Raw genomic sequence first — 25,088 nt, 5'->3', positions numbered from 1 at the left:
AGAATTCTCATACTTTGTTGCGGTGTCAAAATAAGTTGCTTGCTGATAAGCTGGAGACTTACCAAACTATTGCCGAAAGGGCGGCTGTGCGGATTGCTCGTTATAAATACAAGAACAGGCGCGGTCGGGTTTCGACGCGAAAGGTGCGTCTGGTCGTGGCGAAAGCCGGACTGGATTGGAATCCTGATGAATGGGATGGTAATATCTGGAATTCGAGTGATTCTTGTTCCTCGGGTGAGGAGTCTGCCAAGCGCGAGTCTTCTCGTTCCCGTCATGATTGTAAGTCTGCTTCTCGCACCTCTGCTGGTGCACCCCGTGATTGCGCTCGTTCTTCGGGTGGGATCGATACCTCTTACACTGATTATCCCTCTACGAGTACTGATCGGGCTCCTTGTGATGCTCGTCCCGTGGTCTCTGCGCATCCAGTTTTTCGTCGGAAGTTGCAGCAGTCTCCCGCTGCTCCGCAGGGTATTTCTTTGGACTCTTTAGAGGACTTTACGCAACAGGAAATTAGTGATATTTTGCAGCGATTTCGGCAGCGAGCTGGTGAGACCTTGCTCACATGGATGGTGCGCCTTTATGAACTGGGCGCTGCTGGTATTATGTTAGATATTGGCGATTGTTTGAAGTTTTGTTCCTTGAGTTCGGATTCTACTGTACAGGATCATTTTCGTAACTATAATGGTGGTGGTCAAATTTCTTTGCTTCAATTGGCGACTGAGGGTTGTAATCAAAAGTATCCTACTGAGTCTGATTGGCCTGTGAATGACAAACCGTGGTATACTTTGCGCGACGCTGCACAACGTCTCAAAGAGGAGGTGATGAAAACGGCAATTTTTTGGGGTACTGCTGATAGGTTGCTTGATGGTTTGTTGACATCTTCTGTGCGGAATCGCATTATTCGGTCTTCCCCTGTTGCCTATAAGCAGGTCATGATGACTTTATTGATTAATCAGACTGGTAATGTGTTATCTACGGTACTGGAGTCGGTACGCCAACTCGGTGAGTTAGGTGAGTGGTTTAAACCTGAACGTCAGTCCCGGCCTGACACCCGTACTCCGGGTGAAAATAAACTTACTAGGCGTGATATCTTTTCTGGTCTTCTAGCTGATGGTGTGCGTAGGGAGGACATTGACGGTGAGACTACCGCTCGTTTGTGGGAGTTGTTTCGCAAACGTGGTTTGGATCGGAAGGAGGGTGCCCGGCGTGTTCGGACCACTGAGTGTGATCGTGGTGGTTCTGACGGTAGCGGTGATGACGACCGCCGTGGGCGCTCTATTCGTCGTGATGATCGACGTTATGTACGTGATGTGTCCCCCCGTAGAGAGAGAGACAGGGAGAGAGAGGGGGAAAGAGAAAGGGGGAGAAATGATTATGTTTACAGCAGACGTAGATATGATAGGGATCAATCCCCTGAGTTGAGGAGGAGAGAGGATCGTCACAGTTTGGTCGATCGTAACCTGCAGTACAATGCTGAAGACTCAAATCCATTCCGTACGGGGAATGAATATGAACAGGAGGTACCGATACCTAAGAAACGTGAGAGTCTTTATCCTGATTTGTCCTGGTACACAGAATGCAGCAAGAATGACTAGGAAATAGGTCAAGCTCCGGTACACAGATGGGCTCACCGAGATAATAGACCCTATGTAGATATTGATATTTATTGGAGACATCGTAATATCCAAAGGGCCCGAGCATTGGTAGATACAGGAGCGGAGGCCACTCTTATTCATGGAAAATCAAAGAAGTTTACAGGTCAGCCTTTTACTATTACCGGATTAGGTGGAAAAGAAACCCCTGCAGTTCAAACTTTGCTTGAAATGAGAATAGGTAGAATCCCTAGAAAAGAATATTCTGTACTAGTGGTGCCACTCTTAGAATTCATAATTGGAATTGATATCTTGAAAGGAATGACGTTGCATCTAGACGATGGGTGTTACCAATTTGGAACCACGCATTATATATCGTCCAGACCTATACGGGTTGGTCGTTTAAGAATGCCTCCCATACAAGTTCCCCAGGCGACAAAAGTGGTTTGTCAAAAGCAGTATCGTATTCCAGGTGGCCATGAGGAGATTAGTACCACTATTCAGGAGTTGGTGGATGCAGGTGTTATAACCCCGGTTACTTCTGCTTGGAATAATCCTGTTTGGCCTGTACGTAAGAGTGATAATTCTTGGCGCATGACTGTTGATTATCGAGAATTGAACAAACACACGCCCTCTTTGACTGTTGCAGTGCCGGATGTTATCACCCTAATTGAAAGAATCCAAAAGCATCCAGGTACATGGTATGCGTCCATTGATATTGCTAATGCTTTCTTTTCTATTCCAATTGCCCCTGAGTGTCAGGAACAGTTCAGTTTTACGTGGAACGGGCGTCAGATGACGTTTAGGAGTCTTCCTCAGGGCTATGTGCATAGTCCCACAATATGTCACCGGCTGGTGGCAGAGCATTTGGCTGAGGTACCGGTTCATTCCCAAATGCAGATATGTCATTATATTGACGATGTTTTGATCCAAGGCGATACACAGGAGGAAGTTCAGACCCAATTGGACAGGATCATTGAGTGCCTGCGTGGGAAAGTTTGGGAAATCAACCCAGATAAATTGCAAGGTCCGTCCCAGTCTGTAAAATTTTTGGGAATTAATTGGCATGAAGGGCACCGTGAAGTGATCCCTCAGGTTAAACAGAAGATTCTTGATTTTGCAGTTCCGAGGAATAGGAAAGAAGCCCAGAGCTTCATTGGCCTGTTTGGTTTTTGGCGCCAGCATATTCCTCATTTGAGTCAAATATTGGCCCCCTTGTACCGGGTCACGCGTAAAAAGAATGCATTTGAATGGGGTAAACCACAGCAAGATGCGTTTAGTCTGGCAAAAGAAGCAATTCAACATGCTCTGGATTTATGGCCTGTACGTGATGGTGATGTGGATTTGAATGTGTCTGTACAGGGCCCTTATGCAAATTGGAGTTTGTGGCAGAAACAAGGCAGGAGTAGAGTACCGTTAGGTTTTTGGACCAAAAAGTTACCTGATGCTGGTGAGCGTTATACACCCTTTGAGAAACAGTTACTTGCATGTTATTGGGCTCTGGTGGATACCGAGCAATTGACTTTGGGACATGATATAGTTTTGCGCCCTGAAATTCCTATCATACAGTGGGTTCTGAGTTCGCCGAAAACTCACCGAATTGGACATGCTCAAGAGGCAAGTGTGATTAAATGGAAATGGTATATACAAGATAGGGCACGTGTGGGCCCGAAAGGAGTTGCTTCTTTACATGAGCAGGTGGCGCGAGCGCCGTCGACTGAGACTGAGAGTGAATGTTCCGTACCTTTAGCACAGGAGTCTCCTGTCAAGTGGGGTAAGCCTTTTGATGATTTGTCCGCAGCGGACAGAAACCATGTTTGGTTCACGGATGGTTCAGCGAGGTTTATAGGAACGACACGGCACTGGAAGGCGGTGTCCTATAATCCGGTTACACAGAAATTGCTGAGCACAACTGGTGAAGGTAAAAGCAGCCAATTTGCCGAGCTGTATGCTGTTTATCAAGTTTTGAAACAAGAGTTACCTGGTACATGTCATATTTTCACTGATTCTTGGTCTACTGCCAATGGACTGGCTGTTTGGTTGCCGACTTGGCATTCCCATAATTGGAAGTTACATTCCAAGGAATTGTGGGGAAAAGAGTTATGGCAAGAGATTTGGGAGATGCTCCCACAGAGTGCTGTTACAATCTTCCATGTGGATGCTCACACCCCGATAGATTCTCTTGACAAATTTTTTCATAACATTGCAGATGAGAAATCTAAAATTGCTGAGGCAGTGGTGGACAGGCAAGATTCTGACATTGCGGGATTGGCAAAATGGGCACACCAGAAGGCAGGACATTTTGGAGAGAAGGCCACTAGCAGGTGGGCTGCTGATCGAGGAATTTATATTCCCCTAGATTTAATTAAAAATGTTATCTTACACTGTCCCGTTTGTCAACATATCAGACAGCGTAAAGTGCCCCAAATTGTTAAAGGTCATTTACATCGCGGAAAACTGCCCGCTCAAATCTGGCAGATTGATTACATTGGTCCACTTCCTATGAGTAGGAATTGTCAATATGTTTGCACTATTGTTGATACATACAGTGGCCTGCTGGTAGCCCTTCCCTGTAAGCAAGCTACCCAATTGAATACCATTAAAACATTAGAATTGATTATGATGTATTATGGTGTGCCATTCCAAATTCAATCTGATAATGCATCCCATTTTCGTGGAAGATTGGTACAGGAATTCTGTGCGGAAAACAATATTGAATGGATATTTCATATACCCTACTATCCACAGGCCTCGGGCCTGGTGGAGAGATTGAATGGCCTGTTAAAGGACCAGCTGCGTAAGTTAACAAATGACAAGTATAAGAATTGGCGAGACTTTTTGCCTCAAGCGTTATTGATTTTGAATAACCGTCCTTTCCTAAATGCTGAATCCCCACTTATGCGTTTGTTTCCTCCGAATGTTGATGCTAAGCCCAATGAAATAAGAGAGACTGTGATGTACTGGGAAATTACTCCTGGAGCTTTGGCTCCATGTAGAGCAACCCCAGGGTCGGCAGGTTTAGACTTGCATGCCATGGATGACACCGTTTTAAAAAGTAAGGATCGGGTCATCATTGCTACTGGTGTTGGTATTCATATACCACCTGGGAATTTTGGATTAATCGCCCCTAGATCGGGGCTGGCTGTAAAAGGCATTCAGGTGCTTGGAGGAATTATTGACAGTGATTATCAGGGAGAGATTAAGGTGCTCCTGCTGAATAGCAGTGAGGTTGACTTACTGATACACCGCACTGACCGAGTGGCTCAATTACTCATTATGCCTGTTTTCAGTGGTACATTAATGAAAGGCACTGCCCCAACTTTGCTAACTGTACGAGGCCAGAAAGGTTTTGGCTGTACGGATAACCCTGGGGCTAGGGTTTGGGTGCAGTCGCCTAAAAATCCCCCTGAACAAGCAGAGGTTATTGCCACTGGTCAGGACAATACCATTTTGGTTATGAGACCAGGGAAAGATAGCTGGGAGGCGGTCCCGGCTGACAAATGTTATTTACGAGAATGATTAATGCCTGTATTTGATTCTCTTTCAGATCATTCTTTGGACTGTTGCTGCAGGATGTGTCGGTACTGGACTCCTTTTGGGATGGTACGACGAGAAAGGAGGGATCCCGTCAACCCGGGATGAACTGAGAACCCGAGTGTTGCGTTCCTTCGCTGCGTGGGATTCATCATCGAACTTTTGGACATCATTGGCCAAGAGGGTGACTGATGCCCCTCACTTCTGTTTGACACCGATGAGATCTGTACACGATATTCTGGCGACCTGTCTGGTTGCTGTCCCTGCCTCGTTGGAAACCCTAATTCACATTTTTAATGTTTCAAAGGCTCGTCCCAATGTTCTCCTGGGTGATTTTGCTACCCATGTATATTGCCCTTTATGTACTGAACTGCCGAACGAGCCACCCCCCATCCAGTCCCAAATAGTTACCTATAATATCACACAAGGTGATTTATGCTTCTTTCTTACGTGTAATCCTAGTGCGATCTCTGAATGTCAACGCCTCAAACTAAAAGGCGCCACTTCATTTACCGCTCATGAACGGACTTTGTGCTTTCAAAGGACACCGACCACATGTGTTTCAGTTCAGAACAATATGACTTGCAATAGTTTGGTAGTTACCCCCAGTCATTATCGCACGATGTTACTACCTGCCGGATGGCTTTTCTCATGTGGTAATACTTCCTGGCCATATGTCCCTGCAAACATTTCCGGAGGCCCTTGTGCTATTACGAGACTCAGTTTGTTAATGTTTTCATCACATCCGAATGCCAACTCTCGTGTGATTCGAGATACTGTGATGTTACAGGAGGATTGTGACTCATCTTTGCATTTATATTCCAAGTCTGAATACCTTAGCCTAGCTATTTCAATTATTGGTGTTCCTGCTCTGGCAGTTTATAATGCCAAATCCATTGGGAAAATGGCCTGTTGGATGGTGAAATCCATTAATCATACTTCTACAGTCCTGTCCGACATGTTACTAGATGCCCAGGGTGAACGTAGGGCCATTTTGCAAAACAGTGCGGCCATTGATTATCTTTTGCTTAAACACGGACATGACTGCTCCGATTTCGAAGGTCTCTGTTGTTTTAACTTGTCCGATCATACCCAATCCATTCGTGCACACATTGACAAGTTGCGTGATTTAACGGAAGAAGTTAGAAAACACGTTGACCAGGGCTGGTTTGACTGGCTCTTTAATTGGTTGCCTGACGTACACGTGCTACGTCAAACATTAGGTGGTATTCTGATTGCTGTTGCTGTTTTGATTTCTATCTGTTGCTTTATTCAGTGTATTCCTTCACTGCTTCAATTCTGTACACTCGGTACTAGACATAGATCAGTTAGTTTTGTTTCATATTATTCTTCCACCGATGTTAGTTCTGTTTAATGAATGTATAATAGACTGAAGTCAAGGGTGAAATGTACTGCTCGATTTTCCCGGCCCTATTGTGTTGATGGGTGATTAGGGTGACTTCAGTCTCTCTCACATTCAAGCCTAAGGGTTAGAGTAGTGAATGAAGTCTATTTTCTAGGCACTTCGACATGATCCTGTGTTCTTCCCCATAGATCAGGGCTTGCACACATATCCTAGGGGATAGATTCGTTAGTCTTAGGGATAGCCTGCCCTGTAATGAGGGTATTTCATGAAGCCGTGCTGAATTCAGGCCTGGTAGGCCTCAAACGGGGGAGACTCCATCTTTCTTTCTGTTCCAGCAGCTTGAGATGCTTCTAGGTTAAAGGGGATGTTTTAGTTATGAGGTGTTATTCGCTTGGAGAGAACCGGTTCAGACCAGCCCTTATCGAAGGATTGTATTTTTCTTCATGCCGAAGACGCTACATCAGGCCGGCCGGCTGGGAAAGTGTCCTTGGCACAGGGAGGTACAAGAATTTGGTGGGCGGCAGGTTACGGGTTGGAATTTTCCATGAGAAAATGCACCTCTATATTAGTGAAAGTCTGAGGCAGATACTGGCACTTGCTTTTTAGTCCGTAGGCGGCACCTGGCCGTTAAGCAGTAAAGCTACTACTTATTCCAGGGAAGACAGATGACAAACTCGAAGGTGGAGAAAAACCGAGAGATAGATATTCTTCTAACAGAATAGCCAAAGAAAAGAGAGTAGCCGATGAGGAAGAGGTCCCAGTGACTCGGAGAAGGAGAAGGGAGTAGATCCGTGACTGCGGAGGTGTGACTTCCAGGCAAAGCCGAGGCACAGACGAGAAGGGAACCTAGATGACCATTGAGTACAGGCTACATACGACCAAGGTGATGTCAACCCCTTTATTATTAGAGTGTACAACTTAATCTATCGCTTTTCTTTGCAGGTCATATGTAATATGTATTATGTTCTGTGAGCGTGTATGTAGTGACAAAATAAAGTATCCAGTTTGTAGTGAATCAACATGTACTGCGTGTTCTTGTATAAGAGGGTAGCCTATTCTTCTAGTCAGTTGTGACTTGATATGAACAGATGTTAATCCTGATCAGGTAAGTGGTAACTGAATAAGGGAGAAAGGAGCCCCTCGAACTGGGGAACAGGTTGTGCTCAACTAGCAGTCTTTGTGTGATCTGATACATAGTAACACTGGTTCCCTTGTTGTATGTCATGGTAATTATAGGATGAACTTGTGCTAAGGCTGCCGTCTGGGCAGGAAGTCCTGGGTCCATTTGGGACCGCGAGGCTAAGGCTGCCGTCTGGGCAGGAAGTCCTGGGTCCGTTTGAGACCGCGAGGCTGAGGCTGCCGTCTGGGTAGGAAGTTCTGGGTCCGTTTGGGACCGCGAGGCTAAGGCTGCCGTCTGGGCAGGAAGTCCTGGGTCCGTTTGGGACCGCGAGGCTGAGGCTGCCGTCTGGGTAGGAAGTCCTGGGTCCGTTTGGGACCGCGAGGCTAAGGCTGCCGTCTGGGCAGGAAGTCCTGGGTCCGTTTGGGACCGCGAGGCTGAGGCTGCCGTCTGGGCAGGAAGTCCTGGGTCCGTTTGGGACCGCGAGGCTGAGGCTGCCGTCTGGGTAGGAAGTCCTGGGTCCGTTTGGGACCGCGAGGCTAAGGCTGCCGTCTGGGCAGGAAGTCCTGGGTCCATTTGGGACCGCGAGGCCGCCACTTGTATTATAAGAGGTCTTGATATATATATAGTAGGAATTCCCTGTCCTTAGGTGGTATATATATATATATGTGGTTTCTTAGGTGAGGATAGGCCCTAGGGAGGGGGTAACGTTCTGGCTGGGTTAGAGAGGCTCTGTGGAGCGGGTTCTATCTGATCCGAAAACCCAAGCAGAACACCGGGCTTAGCCCGGCGCCACCCGCGCGCGATCCCGCGACGCGGGGAGTGATGTCGTCTTTAATGCGCCTCCGGGCGCTAGACAGGTGACGCTGTGTCCGGTGTGGGCCGGGGAGGCTGGGTGATGCAGTCCACACTCACCCTCCCTCCACGCTGCGGCCACGAAGGTCTACAACGCGGCGGTGGGAGGGGGGGGGACAGTGCAGAGGCTGCGAGATGACGGGGAACAAGGTCAGCCAGGTACGACCAGAGGCAGCCAAGGGCGACAACAGGAGAAACACCAATTGAAAGTAACTTAACGTGACAGTGCAACATAAGCTATCTCCTCTTTCAATAATTGTGTGTGTTTTTTTATAAGTACAACATCTAGATTTAATATTTGAGACTTATGTATAGTGATTGCATAAGCCAAACATAAGGTTAAAATGTTCTCTATGCAAATGCAAATCTCCCACTAAGCAGAACCTATCTAACACTTCACCTACCTATTTGTTTTGTCACCTCCATATAGTCAAATGATATTAAAATGTACTCCAACTGACCTTTATTGGGATATGTGATGATGTATTTCAAATTTCCCATAGCACCAAATACCAAGTCCTCCTAAATATTCAAATTCCAATTTTCTCTAAACCTGTAGTACAAGACACTGACTTCTCTAGTCTCTCCAGCTTCTTTACCACTGATGAACACAGTGGTAAATGTATACCTTGATGCTTCATCCTGATTTTTAACAGAAGGTTAATAATATCCTTATTCTCTGATGTCAGCATTTCTGCATTGAACTGTGGTCCCTTGTCCAATGTTTACACGAGGCACACACTCTGTAACATTTAAGAAGGTCTTCCATTACAGCAGACTTGTGATGTGGAAAAAGTACTTAAAGTGTAACTTGGAGGAGCTTACTGACCCTTTTTGGGGACCGTACCTATTCTAATGTCCTTCAAGATTTCTCCATACTCCACATCTGGAGCCTGTCTCATATTCTTAGTTAGCTCTCTTGTAGGAAAGTAACTCTTTGGACATGGTTATCCCCCAATCTTTGCCTGATGACTGATGCGATTTCAAACTGTATGGGCACTGGGGACCTGCTTCCCTGGTTGCCAGTGCCAGATCTCTTACCCAAAAACGGTACCACGATTGGAAAAACTTCAGTTACCCCTGTAAGTCCCTAGTAAATGGTACCCCTGGTACCTAGGGTATTGGTACTGAAGAGGCTCCTATGGGGCTGCAGCACTTGTTGTGCCACCCAAGGGACCTTCATAAGGATATGCCCACTGCCATTGCAGGCTGCATGTCTTGGCACAGTAAAATCTGAAGAGTTGACATGGCACAAGGCTCTGTGTGCCATGCCCTCACACACTGCATAAGATATAGGTAATCACCCCTACTGCAGACCTTAAAGCCCTAAGGCAGGGTGCACTATATCCCATGTGTTGACATATCTGCATGGGCAGAAATGACCCTACAAATTAGTGCCAAACCCTGCTAGCTGCCTCTGGGATTTGACAATTGCTGTGTGCTGTGTTGTCCTGAACCTGTTAAGACTCCAAGAACCCCGGAGCTCCTCCAGCCTTTGAAAAAGCACCAAGAACCTTCTTTGGAGTGAAGGTATCACTCCTGTGTACACCACAAGCACCAATCCCAAGAAGTCCTGTTTGTAAACGTGCAGCTACCCAGCGATTCTGAAGCAACATCTACACCTAAATCAGTACATCAGCTCTGGAGGTTTCAATCTCCCTCTTCACCAAGTTTGGAGGTTCCGGGACTTGACGGAGTCGCACTGCACCAATTCCCGGGGTACCGGACCCCCATCTGCAAAACGCAAGAGAAGGAGTCCACTCTGGACTTCCACAACACCAGAAGCAATCACCCATAGAGAAACCTGAAGCTCTCTTACTGAGTGGCCCAGCTGTCCCGAGACCACCCCTCCAAGTTGGCTGCTCCTAACCATGAGGACCTCAAGATGCATGACTCCCGGCTGACCTATCTGCTCTGCACCTGGCCTCACCAACACCAGTAACAACAAATCGCTGTGCTGCCCAGGCCCTTGCGAACTCTCCCCTCGAAGGAGACCCCTCAAACTTACCTTTAAGACTACCTGTGCGGTGTGTTTCCAAGAGGCCCCCTGCGTCATTGCACACCAGCTACCCTCAACTTCAGCACTCTGCTCCCGGCCAATCCGGGATGCTGCAAACTTCTGCTGCCGGCACCTTGGACCTGGTCCCACTGACGACCTGCAACCAGAAGGTGAACTTCATGAAAACATTGCATGATTTTCTATGCATTTTTACACTTTTTCCGATCTACTTCAATGGTGCATAATTGCACAGAAAAGTGAAATATTATTTGAACTGTGAAAAATCATAAGTCCGAAAGTTCTTTTAACGTTTTAAAATATACATAAACATCAATACTATTTTTTAATTTGTCTTGGATTTATTTTCAAATGTGTGTTTGATTTATTATCTCTGTGAGTACAACAAATGCTTAGCATTAACCTTTGATAAGCCTAACTGATCGCCAACACCACCACAAAAAGCACATTAAAATTATCTGCATTTTTTGGTGGGGCATCGCAAGGCAAGATGGCTGGGTGGATATATTTCATACTGGCTCTGCCACCGCGGTAAAGAAATCGCTGAGAAAAAGGGTCCAGATTCCTATAGTAAAGCCCGGGATGATCGCGGGAGAGCCCAGGGAGTGACACTGGATCGATTGAGGTGCAGAAGGAAGTGGAGCAGTGCAGAATCGTGGCAGTGAAAAGCCGAGCCGCGATCAAGTAAAATGGCGGAATGGGTCCACTACAGAGAACAAAATCGTGATGAGCGCCGTTCAAAAAGATATTGCGACGCCACTCAGCACATTAGCAGAGACAGTCCTTTACCTATAAGCATCATCGGTGAAAGTGATACCTCAGCGGAGAGGAAAACAGGTGAGTAAGTCGGCAGAGGAGGAGGCCTTGGAGCAGAGAGGTACAGGTGCTGCTGGAGAGGCACTGGGAAGGAAGCGGCCTGCATGTGGTGAGTCGGGCCCCAGGCAGGAGGAGAGTACAGCAGTTCCCAATAGAAGGAGCGGTGGGAAGAGATGCAGAGGGGAGAGGCGGTGGGTGCCTGACTTCAAGATTGCGGCAGGGGATCAGATCACCACAGTGGCATAAAGCAAAGGGAGAGCAGCGGAAAGAGCACAAAGACCAATTAAAGCAAAGAAAAAGGGGAAATAATCTATAAAAATGTAAACAAGAAAAACGCTATCAGTCCTTGTTGGAAGCGCCATAATAAAGGGCTGTACTGAATAGAAATAAGCAGACCAGAATCCCTGACGTCTGTCCCTGGGTTGGTACATATCTACTAGCTACAGGGTTAAGAGAAGGCCTCCCCACTACATTTGCGCCAACACCAGCTCCCACCACACGAAAGCTTACCACCACAAGAAAGCAGGAGGCATAGAGGCAGCGCATATGCCACCAAAGAAAAAATCCAAAAGGGTGTCCAGTTATTCCACCCTCACAGAGAAAAAAGACAGGCGCAAACAAGACAACACAAAAAGAGACATGGCGCTAACCAGAGAAGACCTACTGGTCTCTCTTAAAGACTTCAAAACAGAACTAAGAGCGGCGATCAAACGGGATATGGCAGCTTCCATCGATCAGCTAAAAACAGAATTAAATGGTCGTCTGACTGCAATGCAACAGGACATGGACGCTATAGGCATGAGGACCTTACACCTAGAGACTAAAACACTTGAGCTGGAGCAAAAAGTGATGGAAACTACAGAAGCAGTAACAGACCTCCAGTATCAACTCCACACAGTGCTCCTAAAAAATAAAGACCTTGAAAACAGGTCTAGATGGGACAACATACGAATTCAGGATCTCGAGGAAAGGGCAGAAGGCCCGGATCTAGAAATTTTTGTAGTGGGACTGTTTGGTGAGATTTTGGGCAACAAGTCCATGAACATTAAAGTGGAGAGATGCCACCGGGTGGTGCGAGCAAAGCCGGGGGAAGCGATGGCGTACACAAGATGTGCTGGTCAATTACAATCCTACAAAGTGAAGGAAGCAATACTACAGACAGCTCAGAGAAAAGAGACGATTTCCATTCAAGGATTCACGTGCACTTTGTATCTTGGCACAAACAACCCTCCAGCGGCACCAAAAATTCAGACCAGAATCAGAAAAACTGCGCAACAATCAGATCAGATACCGATGGACATATCCCTTTGGTCTGGCCTTCGCTTACAACTAGGGGTGGGCGGAATTTACGTGATCGCGTTACGCAAATCTCCGCGAAACGGTAAAAAATCTCCGCGAACATGCAGAAATTCCGCGAACACGCGGATTTGCTTGTTCGCGATGCTTTTTTCCTGTTCACAGTTGCTGTTTGCGTGCTCGGGGAGAAATATCTCGCGAACACGCATCTTGAGAACGCAAACAAGAAAAAATTTCGCGAACTCGCGGAAAGCAGAATTTTGGGCTATTTTGTGTTCTCCGCGGAACGCGAAATTACCGAAATTCCGCAAATTCCGCGAGCGGAACGGAATTTGCCACCCAGGCCTACTTACAACAACAAGGAACGACACATGACTGCTTTGGAGGAGGCACTGGATCTCCTGGGGCTGCCACAACATGACAATGGAAACGAGGGGCCACCGCAACCAGGATCTTTCATTGAGCAAGTGAAAACCAATCCGTGGCACACCCATCGGCGACTGTGAAGTCTCAAGAAGTGACATTTCCTTCTTACAAGGCAAGCAATGCACAGTGGAGAGTGACTTTAACTTTAAATCGCAAGGGGTCTGGCCAAGGGGGCAGACTATGAGGGAGATCTGGACAACTAATAGTTTAAGGAGAAACAGATAAGTACCTGTGGTGAGTAGAGGTCGTCCGTAGCTCAATTGTTAGAGAGCTCCCCCCAAGTTGGTCCTAATGCCCAGAAAAGTAAATGTAAGGGGAAAACCGCGCTGGCGGACACGGTCCACGAACCCAAGTTAACGGTTAACAACCTCATGAGTGGAATTCAATTGGGAGGGATTGTTTCTCAAGTTGGGAATGGGGAGGGCATCAAACACATTTTATGCTTCACATGGTTGGATGGGAAGGGGGTCACAGGAGCAGAACCAAGAGAGGTACTACATGACGCAGGAGGAAGGTATCTTCGGCACTGTAGAGAGAGGGAAGGGAAATAGACATTAGGAAAACAGAGGTGGAGCCCAGGTTCCCACAAACAAGGAAATGAGGGGATACATTTAAGATGATAATTATAGTATGATGGAATGTAAGAGGTCTTAATGCACCCCTCAAAAGGTAAAAGATTTGGAAATATTTGCTGGACCATCATTTTGATGTAGTTGCCTTACGGGAAATATATCTTAGGAAAGCAGAAGACCACAGGTGAAAACACAAAAACTATCCGTTGATTTATAAATCCTCAGCAGGTACAAAACACAAAGGAGTGGTACTGATGTTCCATTCCGTGATAAATAATTCCTGAGGGTATGAAAACAGACAAAGTGGGGAGAATGGTAGTGGTAAAGGGCAGACTACAGGGGAAACTATGCACATTATTCTCAGGGTACTCACCAAAGATGGGCCAACACAAATTCATGGCTTATTTATTGAAGATGGCGGGGGAATATTGGGAGGGCCCTTTCATGCTCAAGGGGGACTTCAATCTTATATGGCACCCAGAACTCGATAGTTTCCACCAGCGCTGGGCCACATACAAGCTCCTTCTCCAAAACAACTAAACAGCATATCCTAGACCTAGGGCTGAGAGATACGTGGCGAATGCTACACCCCACAGTAAGAGATTTCTTGTTCTTTTCCCATGTACATCAGATCTACTCCAGACTCAACGACATCTTTCTAAGCCAAGGGCAATTAGGAGATCTTAGGGCTGCCAAAATCCACCCCATCATGATCTCAGACTACGCACCAGTCTCTATATTTCTTGAGTGGAACACACATCTCCCTAAGACCTCGCAGTGGTTCTTCCTGGCCGTGCTTATAAGAGACAGAGGGGCATAGTCATAAGGTTCTATCACCGAGTTAGCGGCTCTTTATCACAGCCAAAGTGGTGATAAATTCATCGCACCACTTACAAGCTGGTGCTAACAGCTGATATCACCAATTTACCTGCGATAGTAGCTGCAAAAAAGCACAATGTCACGGATGACACAGGCAACTAACACTAATGAGATGCAGAGTAGGCGTTCTCCTGCAAAAACACACAAAAAAAACCCAACACCACTTTCACAGCGAACTGCCAGATCCGCAATGTGAGTCAAAACCACGCGATAAGCCGCGGTAGCCGCAGGTATTTAACACCTGCCTCAAGCAGGAGTAAAGACGGACGACTCCCTGCAGTAGGCAACGGAGCCCCGCACATAGCCACACCCGAAGAACAAACAACTCCATGGAGCTACTCATCATGCAGCTCGGAGCCCCAACAGGGCCACAACACCTACTGCCACCCCCCCATGACTTCCACCACCCCCTGGACCCAGACCCGCCCCCCTGACCACCACAGAGGCAGCTCAGAGTAAGACAGCAGACCTACCAAAAATGCACCACCCTCACAGACCTAATGCCCGTGGAAGTCATTGCCCACTACAGGCTCAAAAGGGCAACCATCCTCCGCATCCTGACCCACATTGCCCACAAGCTGACAGTACCAACACAGCGGAGAGCCATCATCCCTCTGCAGACAAAGGTGCTGGCTGTGCTGCATCTGTTGGCCTCTGGTACCTTCCATCCAACAACTGCCAGAGTCGGAGGGGTCTCACAGCCAGCCCTATCAAAGTTCATCACACCTGTCCTGAATGCCATCCTCAGCTTCATACCCCAGTACCTTCACTTCCCCAACACTGCGCAGGAACAGCTGGAGACCAAGCAAGGTTTCTACGCCATAGCCGTATTCCCGGCTGTTTAGGGGGCAATCGACTGCACACATGTCCCACTTGTGCCCCCTGCGGATACTGTGGTCCCTTGTCCAATGTTTACACGAGGCACACACTCTGTAACATTTAAGAAGGTCTTCCATTACAGCAGACTTGTGATGTGGAAAAAGTACTTAAAGTGTAACTTGGAGGAGCTTACTGACCCTTTTTGGGGACCGTACCTATTCTAATGTCCTTCAAGATTTCTCCATACTCCACATCTGGAGCCTGTCTCATATTCTTAGTTAGCTCTCTTGTAGGAAAGTAACTCTTTGGACATGGTTATCCCCCAATCTTTGCCTGATGACTGATGCGATTTCAAACTGTATGGGCACTGGGGACCTGCTTCCCTGGTTGCCAGTGCCAGATCTCTTACCCAAAAACGGTACCACGATTGGAAAAACTTCAGTTACCCCTGTAAGTCCCTAGTAAATGGTACCCCTGGTACCTAGGGTATTGGTACTGAAGAGGCTCCTATGGGGCTGCAGCACTTGTTGTGCCACCCAAGGGACCTTCATAAGGATATGCCCACTGCCATTGCAGGCTGCATGTCTTGGCACAGTAAAATCTGAAGAGTTGACATGGCACAAGGCTCTGTGTGCCATGCCCTCACACACTGCATAAGATATAGGTAATCACCCCTACTGCAGACCTTAAAGCCCTAAGGCAGGGTGCACTATATCCCATGTGTTGACATATCTGCATGGGCAGAAATGACCCTACAAATTAGTGCCAAACCCTGCTAGCTGCCTCTGGGATTTGACAATTGCTGTGTGCTGTGTTGTCCTGAACCTGTTAAGACTCCAAGAACCCCGGAGCTCCTCCAGCCTTTGAAAAAGCACCAAGAACCTTCTTTGGAGTGAAGGTATCACTCCTGTGTACACCACAAGCACCAATCCCAAGAAGTCCTGTTTGTAAACGTGCTGCTACCCAGCGATTCTGAAGCAACATCTACACCTAAATCAGTACATCAGCTCTGGAGGTTTCAATCTCCCTCTTCACCAAGTTTGGAGGTTCCGGGACTTGACGGAGTCGCACTGCACCAATTCCCGGGGTACCGGACCCCCATCTGCAAAACGCAAGAGAAGGAGTCCACTCTGGACTTCCACAACACCAGAAGCAATCACCCATAGAGAAACCTGAAGCTCTCTTACTGAGTGGCCCAGCTGTCCCGAGACCACCCCTCCAAGTTGGCTGCTCCTAACCATGAGGACCTCAAGATGCATGACTCCCGGCTGACCTATCTGCTCTGCACCTGGCCTCACCAACACCAGTAACAACAAATCGCTGTGCTGCCCAGGCCCTTGCGAACTCTCCCCTCGAAGGAGACCCCTCAAACTTACCTTTAAGACTACCTGTGCGGTGTGTTTCCAAGAGGCCCCCTGCGTCATTGCACACCAGCTACCCTCAACTTCAGCACTCTGCTCCCGGCCAATCCGGGATGCTGCAAACTTCTGCTGCCGGCACCTTGGACCTGGTCCCACTGACGACCTGCAACCAGAAGGTGAACTTCATGAAAACATTGCATGATTTTCTATGCATTTTTACACTTTTTCCGATCTACTTCAATGGTGCATAATTGCACAGAAAAGTGAAATATTATTTGAACTGTGAAAAATCATAAGTCCGAAAGTTCTTTTAACGTTTTAAAATATACATAAACATCAATACTATTTTTTAATTTGTCTTGGATTTATTTTCAAATGTGTGTTTGATTTATTATCTCTGTGAGTACAACAAATGCTTAGCATTAACCTTTGATAAGCCTAACTGATCGCCAACACCACCACAAAAAGCACATTAAAATTATCTGCATTTTTTGGTGGGGCATGGCAAGGCAAGATGGCTGGGTGGATATATTTCATACTGGCTCTGCCACCGCGGTAAAGAAATCGCTGAGAAAAAGGGTCCAGATTCCTATAGTAAAGCCCGGGATGATCGCGGGAGAGCCCAGGGAGTGACACTGGATCGATTGAGGTGCAGAAGGAAGTGGAGCAGTGCAGAATCGTGGCAGTGAAAAGCCGAGCCGCGATCAATTAAAATGGCGGAATGGGTCCACTACAGAGAACAAAATCGTGATGAGCGCCGTTCAAAAAGATATTGCGACGCCACTCAGCACATTAGCAGAGACAGTCCTTTACCTATAAGCATCATCGGTGAAAGTGATACCTCAGCGGAGAGGAAAACAGGTGAGTAAGTCGGCAGAGGAGGAGGCCTTGGAGCAGAGAGGTACAGGTGCTGCTGGAGAGGCACTGGGAAGGAAGCGGCCTGCATGTGGTGAGTCGGGCCCCAGGCAGGAGGAGAGTACAGCAGTTCCCAATAGAAGGAGCGGTGGGAAGAGATGCAGAGGGGAGAGGCGGTGGGTGCCTGACTTCAAGATTGCGGCAGGGGATCAGATCACCACAGTGGCATAAAGCAAAGGGAGAGCAGCGGAAAGAGCACAAAGACCAATTAAAGCAAAGAAAAAGGGGAAATAATCTATAAAAATGTAAACAAGAAAAACGCTATCAGTCCTTGTTGGAAGCGCCATAATAAAGGGCTGTACTGAATAGAAATAAGCAGACCAGAATCCCTGACGTCTGTCCCTGGGTTGGTACATATCTACTAGCTACAGGGTTAAGAGAAGGCCTCCCCACTACATTTGCGCCAACACCAGCTCCCACCACACGAAAGCTTACCACCACAAGAAAGCAGGAGGCATAGAGGCAGCGCATATGCCACCAAAGAAAAAATCCAAAAGGGTGTCCAGTTATTCCACCCTCACAGAGAAAAAAGACAGGCGCAAACAAGACAACACAAAAAGAGACATGGCGCTAACCAGAGAAGACCTACTGGTCTCTCTTAAAGACTTCAAAACAGAACTAAGAGCGGCGATCAAACGGGATATGGCAGCTTCCATCGATCAGCTAAAAACAGAATTAAATGGTCGTCTGACTGCAATGCAACAGGACATGGACGCTATAGGCATGAGGACCTTACACCTAGAGACTAAAACACTTGAGCTGGAGCAAAAAGTGATGGAAACTACAGAAGCAGTAACAGACCTCCAGTATCAACTCCACACAGTGCTCCTAAAAAATAAAGACCTTGAAAACAGGTCTAGATGGGACAACATACGAATTCAGGATCTCGAGGAAAGGGCAGAAGGCCCGGATCTAGAAATTTTTGTAGTGGGACTGTTTGGTGAGATTTTGGGCAACAAGTCCATGAACATTAAAGTGGAGAGATGCCACCGGGTGGTGCGAGCAAAGCCGGGGGAAGCGATGGCGTACACAAGATGTGCTGGTCAATTACAATCCTACAAAGTGAAGGAAGCAATACTACAGACAGCTCAGAGAAAAGAGACGATTTCCATTCAAGGATTCACGTGCACTTTGTATCTTGGCACAAACAACCCTCCAGCGGCACCAAAAATTCAGACCAGAATCAGAAAAACTGCGCAACAATCAGATCAGATACCGATGGACATATCCCTTTGGTCTGGCCTTCGCTTACAACTAGGGGTGGGCGGAATTTACGTGATCGCGTTACGCAAATCTCCGCGAAACGGTAAAAAATCTCCGCGAACATGCAGAAATTCCGCGAACACGCGGATTTGCTTGTTCGCGATGCTTTTTTCCTGTTCACAGTTGCTGTTTGCGTGCTCGGGGAGAAATATCTCGCGAACACGCATCTTGAGAACGCAAACAAGAAAAAATTTCGCGAACTCGCGGAAAGCAGAATTTTGGGCTATTTTGTGTTCTCCGCGGAACGCGAAATTACCGAAATTCCGCAAATTCCGCGAGCGGAACGGAATTTGCCACCCAGGCCTACTTACAACAACAAGGAACGACACATGACTGCTTTGGAGGAGGCACTGGATCTCCTGGGGCTGCCACAACATGACAATGGAAACGAGGGGCCACCGCAACCAGGATCTTTCATTGAGCAAGTGAAAACCAATCCGTGGCACACCCATCGGCGACTGTGAAGTCTCAAGAAGTGACATTTCCTTCTTACAAGGCAAGCAATGCACAGTGGAGAGTGACTTTAACTTTAAATCGCAAGGGGTCTGGCCAAGGGGGCAGACTATGAGGGAGATCTGGACAACTAATAGTTTAAGGAGAAACAGATAAGTACCTGTGGTGAGTAGAGGTCGTCCGTAGCTCAATTGTTAGAGAGCTCCCCCCAAGTTGGTCCTAATGCCCAGAAAAGTAAATGTAAGGGGAAAACCGCGCTGGCGGACACGGTCCACGAACCCAAGTTAACGGTTAACAACCTCATGAGTGGAATTCAATTGGGAGGGATTGTTTCTCAAGTTGGGAATGGGGAGGGCATCAAACACATTTTATGCTTCACATGGTTGGATGGGAAGGGGGTCACAGGAGCAGAACCAAGAGAGGTACTACATGACGCAGGAGGAAGGTATCTTCGGCACTGTAGAGAGAGGGAAGGGAAATAGACATTAGGAAAACAGAGGTGGAGCCCAGGTTCCCACAAACAAGGAAATGAGGGGATACATTTAAGATGATAATTATAGTATGATGGAATGTAAGAGGTCTTAATGCACCCCTCAAAAGGTAAAAGATTTGGAAATATTTGCTGGACCATCATTTTGATGTAGTTGCCTTACGGGAAATATATCTTAGGAAAGCAGAAGACCACAGGTGAAAACACAAAAACTATCCGTTGATTTATAAATCCTCAGCAGGTACAAAACACAAAGGAGTGGTACTGATGTTCCATTCCGTGATAAATAATTCCTGAGGGTATGAAAACAGACAAAGTGGGGAGAATGGTAGTGGTAAAGGGCAGACTACAGGGGAAACTATGCACATTATTCTCAGGGTACTCACCAAAGATGGGCCAACACAAATTCATGGCTTATTTATTGAAGATGGCGGGGGAATATTGGGAGGGCCCTTTCATGCTCAAGGGGGACTTCAATCTTATATGGCACCCAGAACTCGATAGTTTCCACCAGCGCTGGGCCACATACAAGCTCCTTCTCCAAAACAACTAAACAGCATATCCTAGACCTAGGGCTGAGAGATACGTGGCGAATGCTACACCCCACAGTAAGAGATTTCTTGTTCTTTTCCCATGTACATCAGATCTACTCCAGACTCAACGACATCTTTCTAAGCCAAGGGCAATTAGGAGATCTTAGGGCTGCCAAAATCCACCCCATCATGATCTCAGACTACGCACCAGTCTCTATATTTCTTGAGTGGAACACACATCTCCCTAAGACCTCGCAGTGGTTCTTCCTGGCCGTGCTTATAAGAGACAGAGGGGCATAGTCATAAGGTTCTATCACCGAGTTAGCGGCTCTTTATCACAGCCAAAGTGGTGATAAATTCATCGCACCACTTACAAGCTGGTGCTAACAGCTGATATCACCAATTTACCTGCGATAGTAGCTGCAAAAAAGCACAATGTCACGGATGACACAGGCAACTAACACTAATGAGATGCAGAGTAGGCGTTCTCCTGCAAAAACACACAAAAAAAACCCAACACCACTTTCACAGCGAACTGCCAGATCCGCAATGTGAGTCAAAACCACGCGATAAGCCGCGGTAGCCGCAGGTATTTAACACCTGCCTCAAGCAGGAGTAAAGACGGACGACTCCCTGCAGTAGGCAACGGAGCCCCGCACATAGCCACACCCGAAGAACAAACAACTCCATGGAGCTACTCATCATGCAGCTCGGAGCCCCAACAGGGCCACAACACCTACTGCCACCCCCCCATGACTTCCACCACCCCCTGGACCCAGACCCGCCCCCCTGACCACCACAGAGGCAGCTCAGAGTAAGACAGCAGACCTACCAAAAATGCACCACCCTCACAGACCTAATGCCCGTGGAAGTCATTGCCCACTACAGGCTCAAAAGGGCAACCATCCTCCGCATCCTGACCCACATTGCCCACAAGCTGACAGTACCAACACAGCGGAGAGCCATCATCCCTCTGCAGACAAAGGTGCTGGCTGTGCTGCATCTGTTGGCCTCTGGTACCTTCCATCCAACAACTGCCAGAGTCGGAGGGGTCTCACAGCCAGCCCTATCAAAGTTCATCACACCTGTCCTGAATGCCATCCTCAGCTTCATACCCCAGTACCTTCACTTCCCCAACACTGCGCAGGAACAGCTGGAGACCAAGCAAGGTTTCTACGCCATAGCCGTATTCCCGGCTGTTTAGGGGGCAATCGACTGCACACATGTCCCACTTGTGCCCCCTGCGGATACTGCGCACCACTACCGCAACAGAAAGCATCAGCATTCCATCAATGTGCAGGCAATAGTGGACCACCGGGGACTCTTTACCAATGTTGTCGCCAACTACCCAGGCAGTGTGCATGATTCCTTCATCTTCCGGCAGTCCATCATCAACCAGCGCTTCCAGGATGGCACATATGGAACGGGACTGCTTGTTGGTAAGTGCCAAATCAACACATCACACACCCCAAAGCCACCAACACACAACACACAACTGTGGGAATGCACATGTGACCAAACCAGATACAACATGTCAAACTACACGACCACCTACCAGACACAACAACACCACTCCATGGTCATTCTGGGCTACCCCTCCACCCAATACATACATTACATGGCACCACAGCCACACAACAGCTGAACGTGTGGAGATGTGGAATGCAGCCATGTGCGAGGATGCATGTGACACGTGAATGGGAACGTACACAACGAGAAGTGAGGCATGGATGTGCAGGACAGACATGGCTATGCAAACCAAAGACATGTCCATGCAGACCACAACTGCTGGTCACTGGAGAGTAGTGAGCAGTGGAAGCAACAATTTCACCTCAGGCTGTGGAACAGATAGCGGAAGTGTCACACGCTGCGTCTCCCCCTGTGTGCATGAGCATAGTGTGTTGGCCCTGAGTACACCAGGGCTGCGCAGGGGTGTGGTGACAAACCCCGTTGCGCAGGGCGTGGTCCACTCCCGGGAAGGCCAACATCACTGACAGTGCGGCGCCATGTGGCCTGCAACAAGGCCGATGCCGTGAGCAGTGGGGCCTGCGACCCTGTGCGCCTGCTGCACCCCAAGACGCTGATGCACAGACCAGGCCTGCCCGCCCCAGCGCCTCAAGGCCACACAGCTCACCTGCCGACACCGCCGTGTGTCGAAGAGGACCCAACACGTGCCGGTGCATGCTCCAGGCCCCAGTCACGCGTGCTCAGCAGCCTCCGCAGAGTCGCAGACCCTCGCTGGTCCCCCCGACCCTGGCCCACATCACTCCTAATTATTGACATGCTCCACCGGCGTCCCCTTTGAACCAGTAGTTCCCACTTGTGGAACAATGTCCTGAGTAGGCCAGGGCAAAATTTCTGTTCCGCTCGCGGAAATTGCGATAATTTGACATTTTCACATTCCGCGGAGAGCGCGAAAATGTCAAAATTTCCGCATTCCGCAGCTTAGCGATAATTTGTTTCTTGCTCGCGCTGTAAAATAATACATTCTCGCGCGCGCGCGATCGCCTTACCTGAATCCCCGCGTTCGCCGACAAGTTTTCCCGATCCGGTCGCGTTCTCCATGAGATGTTGGATTGTTGGTAGCCATTTGCGCTGTCTCGCGACAGTTCGCCCACGCAGTAACGTCATGCGTCGCGCGATCACGTCTTTCTTCTCGCGATCATGCACTGTGAGAAGAGTGAAAACAAGATGGCCGCGCCCGCGAGCAACCGCATGGGTAAGTTGGCGAGCCGCGACCACACAAAAAATACCGCGAACGGGCGGGAAAAAAACTTCCGCATCTTCGCGATATTTCCGCGTGTTTGCGGAGATTTGTAACATTTTCGCTATAATTCCGCCCACCCCTAGTCCTGAGTCCTGAATGGCAGTGACCCCAAGTCTGTGGCAGTGGCCACAGCACAAGACTCCCTTCGATCAGTGTGGCATATTAGTATTAAGCAGGCCTGCGACACGTGATGCCACTAACCCTGTGCGCCATGAGTGACCGTCATCAGCCAGCAGAACATTGTTGCAGTCTGAGCCTGTGGCATGGGGGTTTTCATCAGCAACGGGCAGGTTTCGACCCAGTGTCGGACCTGGGTCTGTGGCATTCGTATGCGCCATGTTGCCGGACACAGCTGGCATGTGCCCTCTGCATCATGCCCTGAGGGTAGGCCCCCCATTCTCCCTGTGACACTCCGCGGAAGGCACATATGACACATACAAGACCCTTCTATGCCCTCATGAGCCTACCCCAGTCTCCTGATGTTCAGCGTCCCATGTCGGTGGGCCCATGTCGGCCGCTGTGCATCTGGGGCCACTGGCCCTGTGCGACTCGAGTCATTCCCCCTTGTTGTTCTGACATTGCATTTCTAAGTGCCTGATGACTGTTAAAGTTGTTGCCAGCACCAGCTACTCCCTGAATGCTGGCTTACACTCACCCCACACACAGCCAGCACAGGCGTCACTGTATTGGTGGGCCTGCCGTCACATTCTGTTGAACCAAGTATTGACTCTTTTCTCCCTGCACTGTCACAGGTGATCAAGGATATGCACTCTGCCCTTGGATGATAACACCCCTCCGAGACCCGAACACACCCGCCCAGAGGCAGTATAATGCAGCCCACATACGCACCAGGGGCATCGTTGAACACACATTTGGCATGTTGAAGTCACGTTTCAGGTGCCTGGACTGCACAGGTGGAAAGCTCCTGTACAGCCCGGACATTGTGTGCAAGATGATCGTTGCATGTTGTGTATTGCACAAATTCTGTGTTCGCACCAATGCCCCATGGATCCCCGTTCCTGGGGTACCAGACGATGACGATGGGGCAGGTGGCCCACATCCCACTGCAGCTGCGGCAGGAATGGCCCGTAGGAAATCCTTCATTGACACTTACTTCTCATGAGCACGTCACATTGTGGCCATCCATGGCAATCGTGGGATAATTGAGGATGTCCAATAGCGATGCATGTGTGATTAAAACATATTTTCCAGTAACAGGTTGTACTTGTACATTGTCATGTTCCATGTCCCTGCAGTTTCAGGTATAATTTGCATGGTGCGCACATTTGCAGAACCTGTAGCATCCTGTGTTCTGTTGTGGAGAGGTTGTTGTTTGTACCGGGATGTTGTCAATGTCGAGGTGCATTTCTGCTTATGTGTGTATGCTGCACGGTGGATGAGTCGCTCCTGCGGCTCTGATTTGTCTGCCACTGGTCTCTTTCATGCGGTGTGCCGGTCGGTTCTGTTCTTCCACGGTGCTTGGATGTTGTGGTGTACATGTTGTCCTCTGCAGTCGGTCAGGGTGCATACATGGTACTCTGCTGTTGAGGTTTTTTTTCTGTGGCATTTTCCGTATGCTGTTCTTGTGCTTTTTCCCTCATTACGCGTGTGTACTGCTGCCCTCGCGCTGGGTGTCACTGTTTTCTTTTCGCGCTTTGGCCCATCTCAGGTTTTTTAGTGTTGTGGTTTGTGTTTTTATCTCTGTTAAGGTGGTTGTATCGCAGTCATTGTCCACAGTTTCTGCAAACTATCACATGGTACCGCATTGTTGTGAATTCCACGTTGACATGGGGTCATTTTCCCGCAATGGGCTGCAATGTTGGAAGTTGCGCTAAGTTACTCTTGCGGTAGTTATCACACGTTCCTGTGAATATACCCCAGAGTTTTAAGGGACGAGTTCCGAGCAGCTAATAAAGAACATTTCCAGACAAACCTCCAGTAAGACACCACACCATCTAATAATTGGAATGCTTTCAATGCAGAGATACGGGGCAAAAGTATTTAACTAAACTCCAAA

Source organism: Triturus cristatus, chromosome 3_1 (assembly GCF_964204655.1).
Source record: "Triturus cristatus chromosome 3_1, aTriCri1.1, whole genome shotgun sequence".
Taxonomy (NCBI): domain Eukaryota; kingdom Metazoa; phylum Chordata; class Amphibia; order Caudata; family Salamandridae; genus Triturus; species Triturus cristatus.
Note: the sequence above shows the minus strand (reverse complement) of the source record.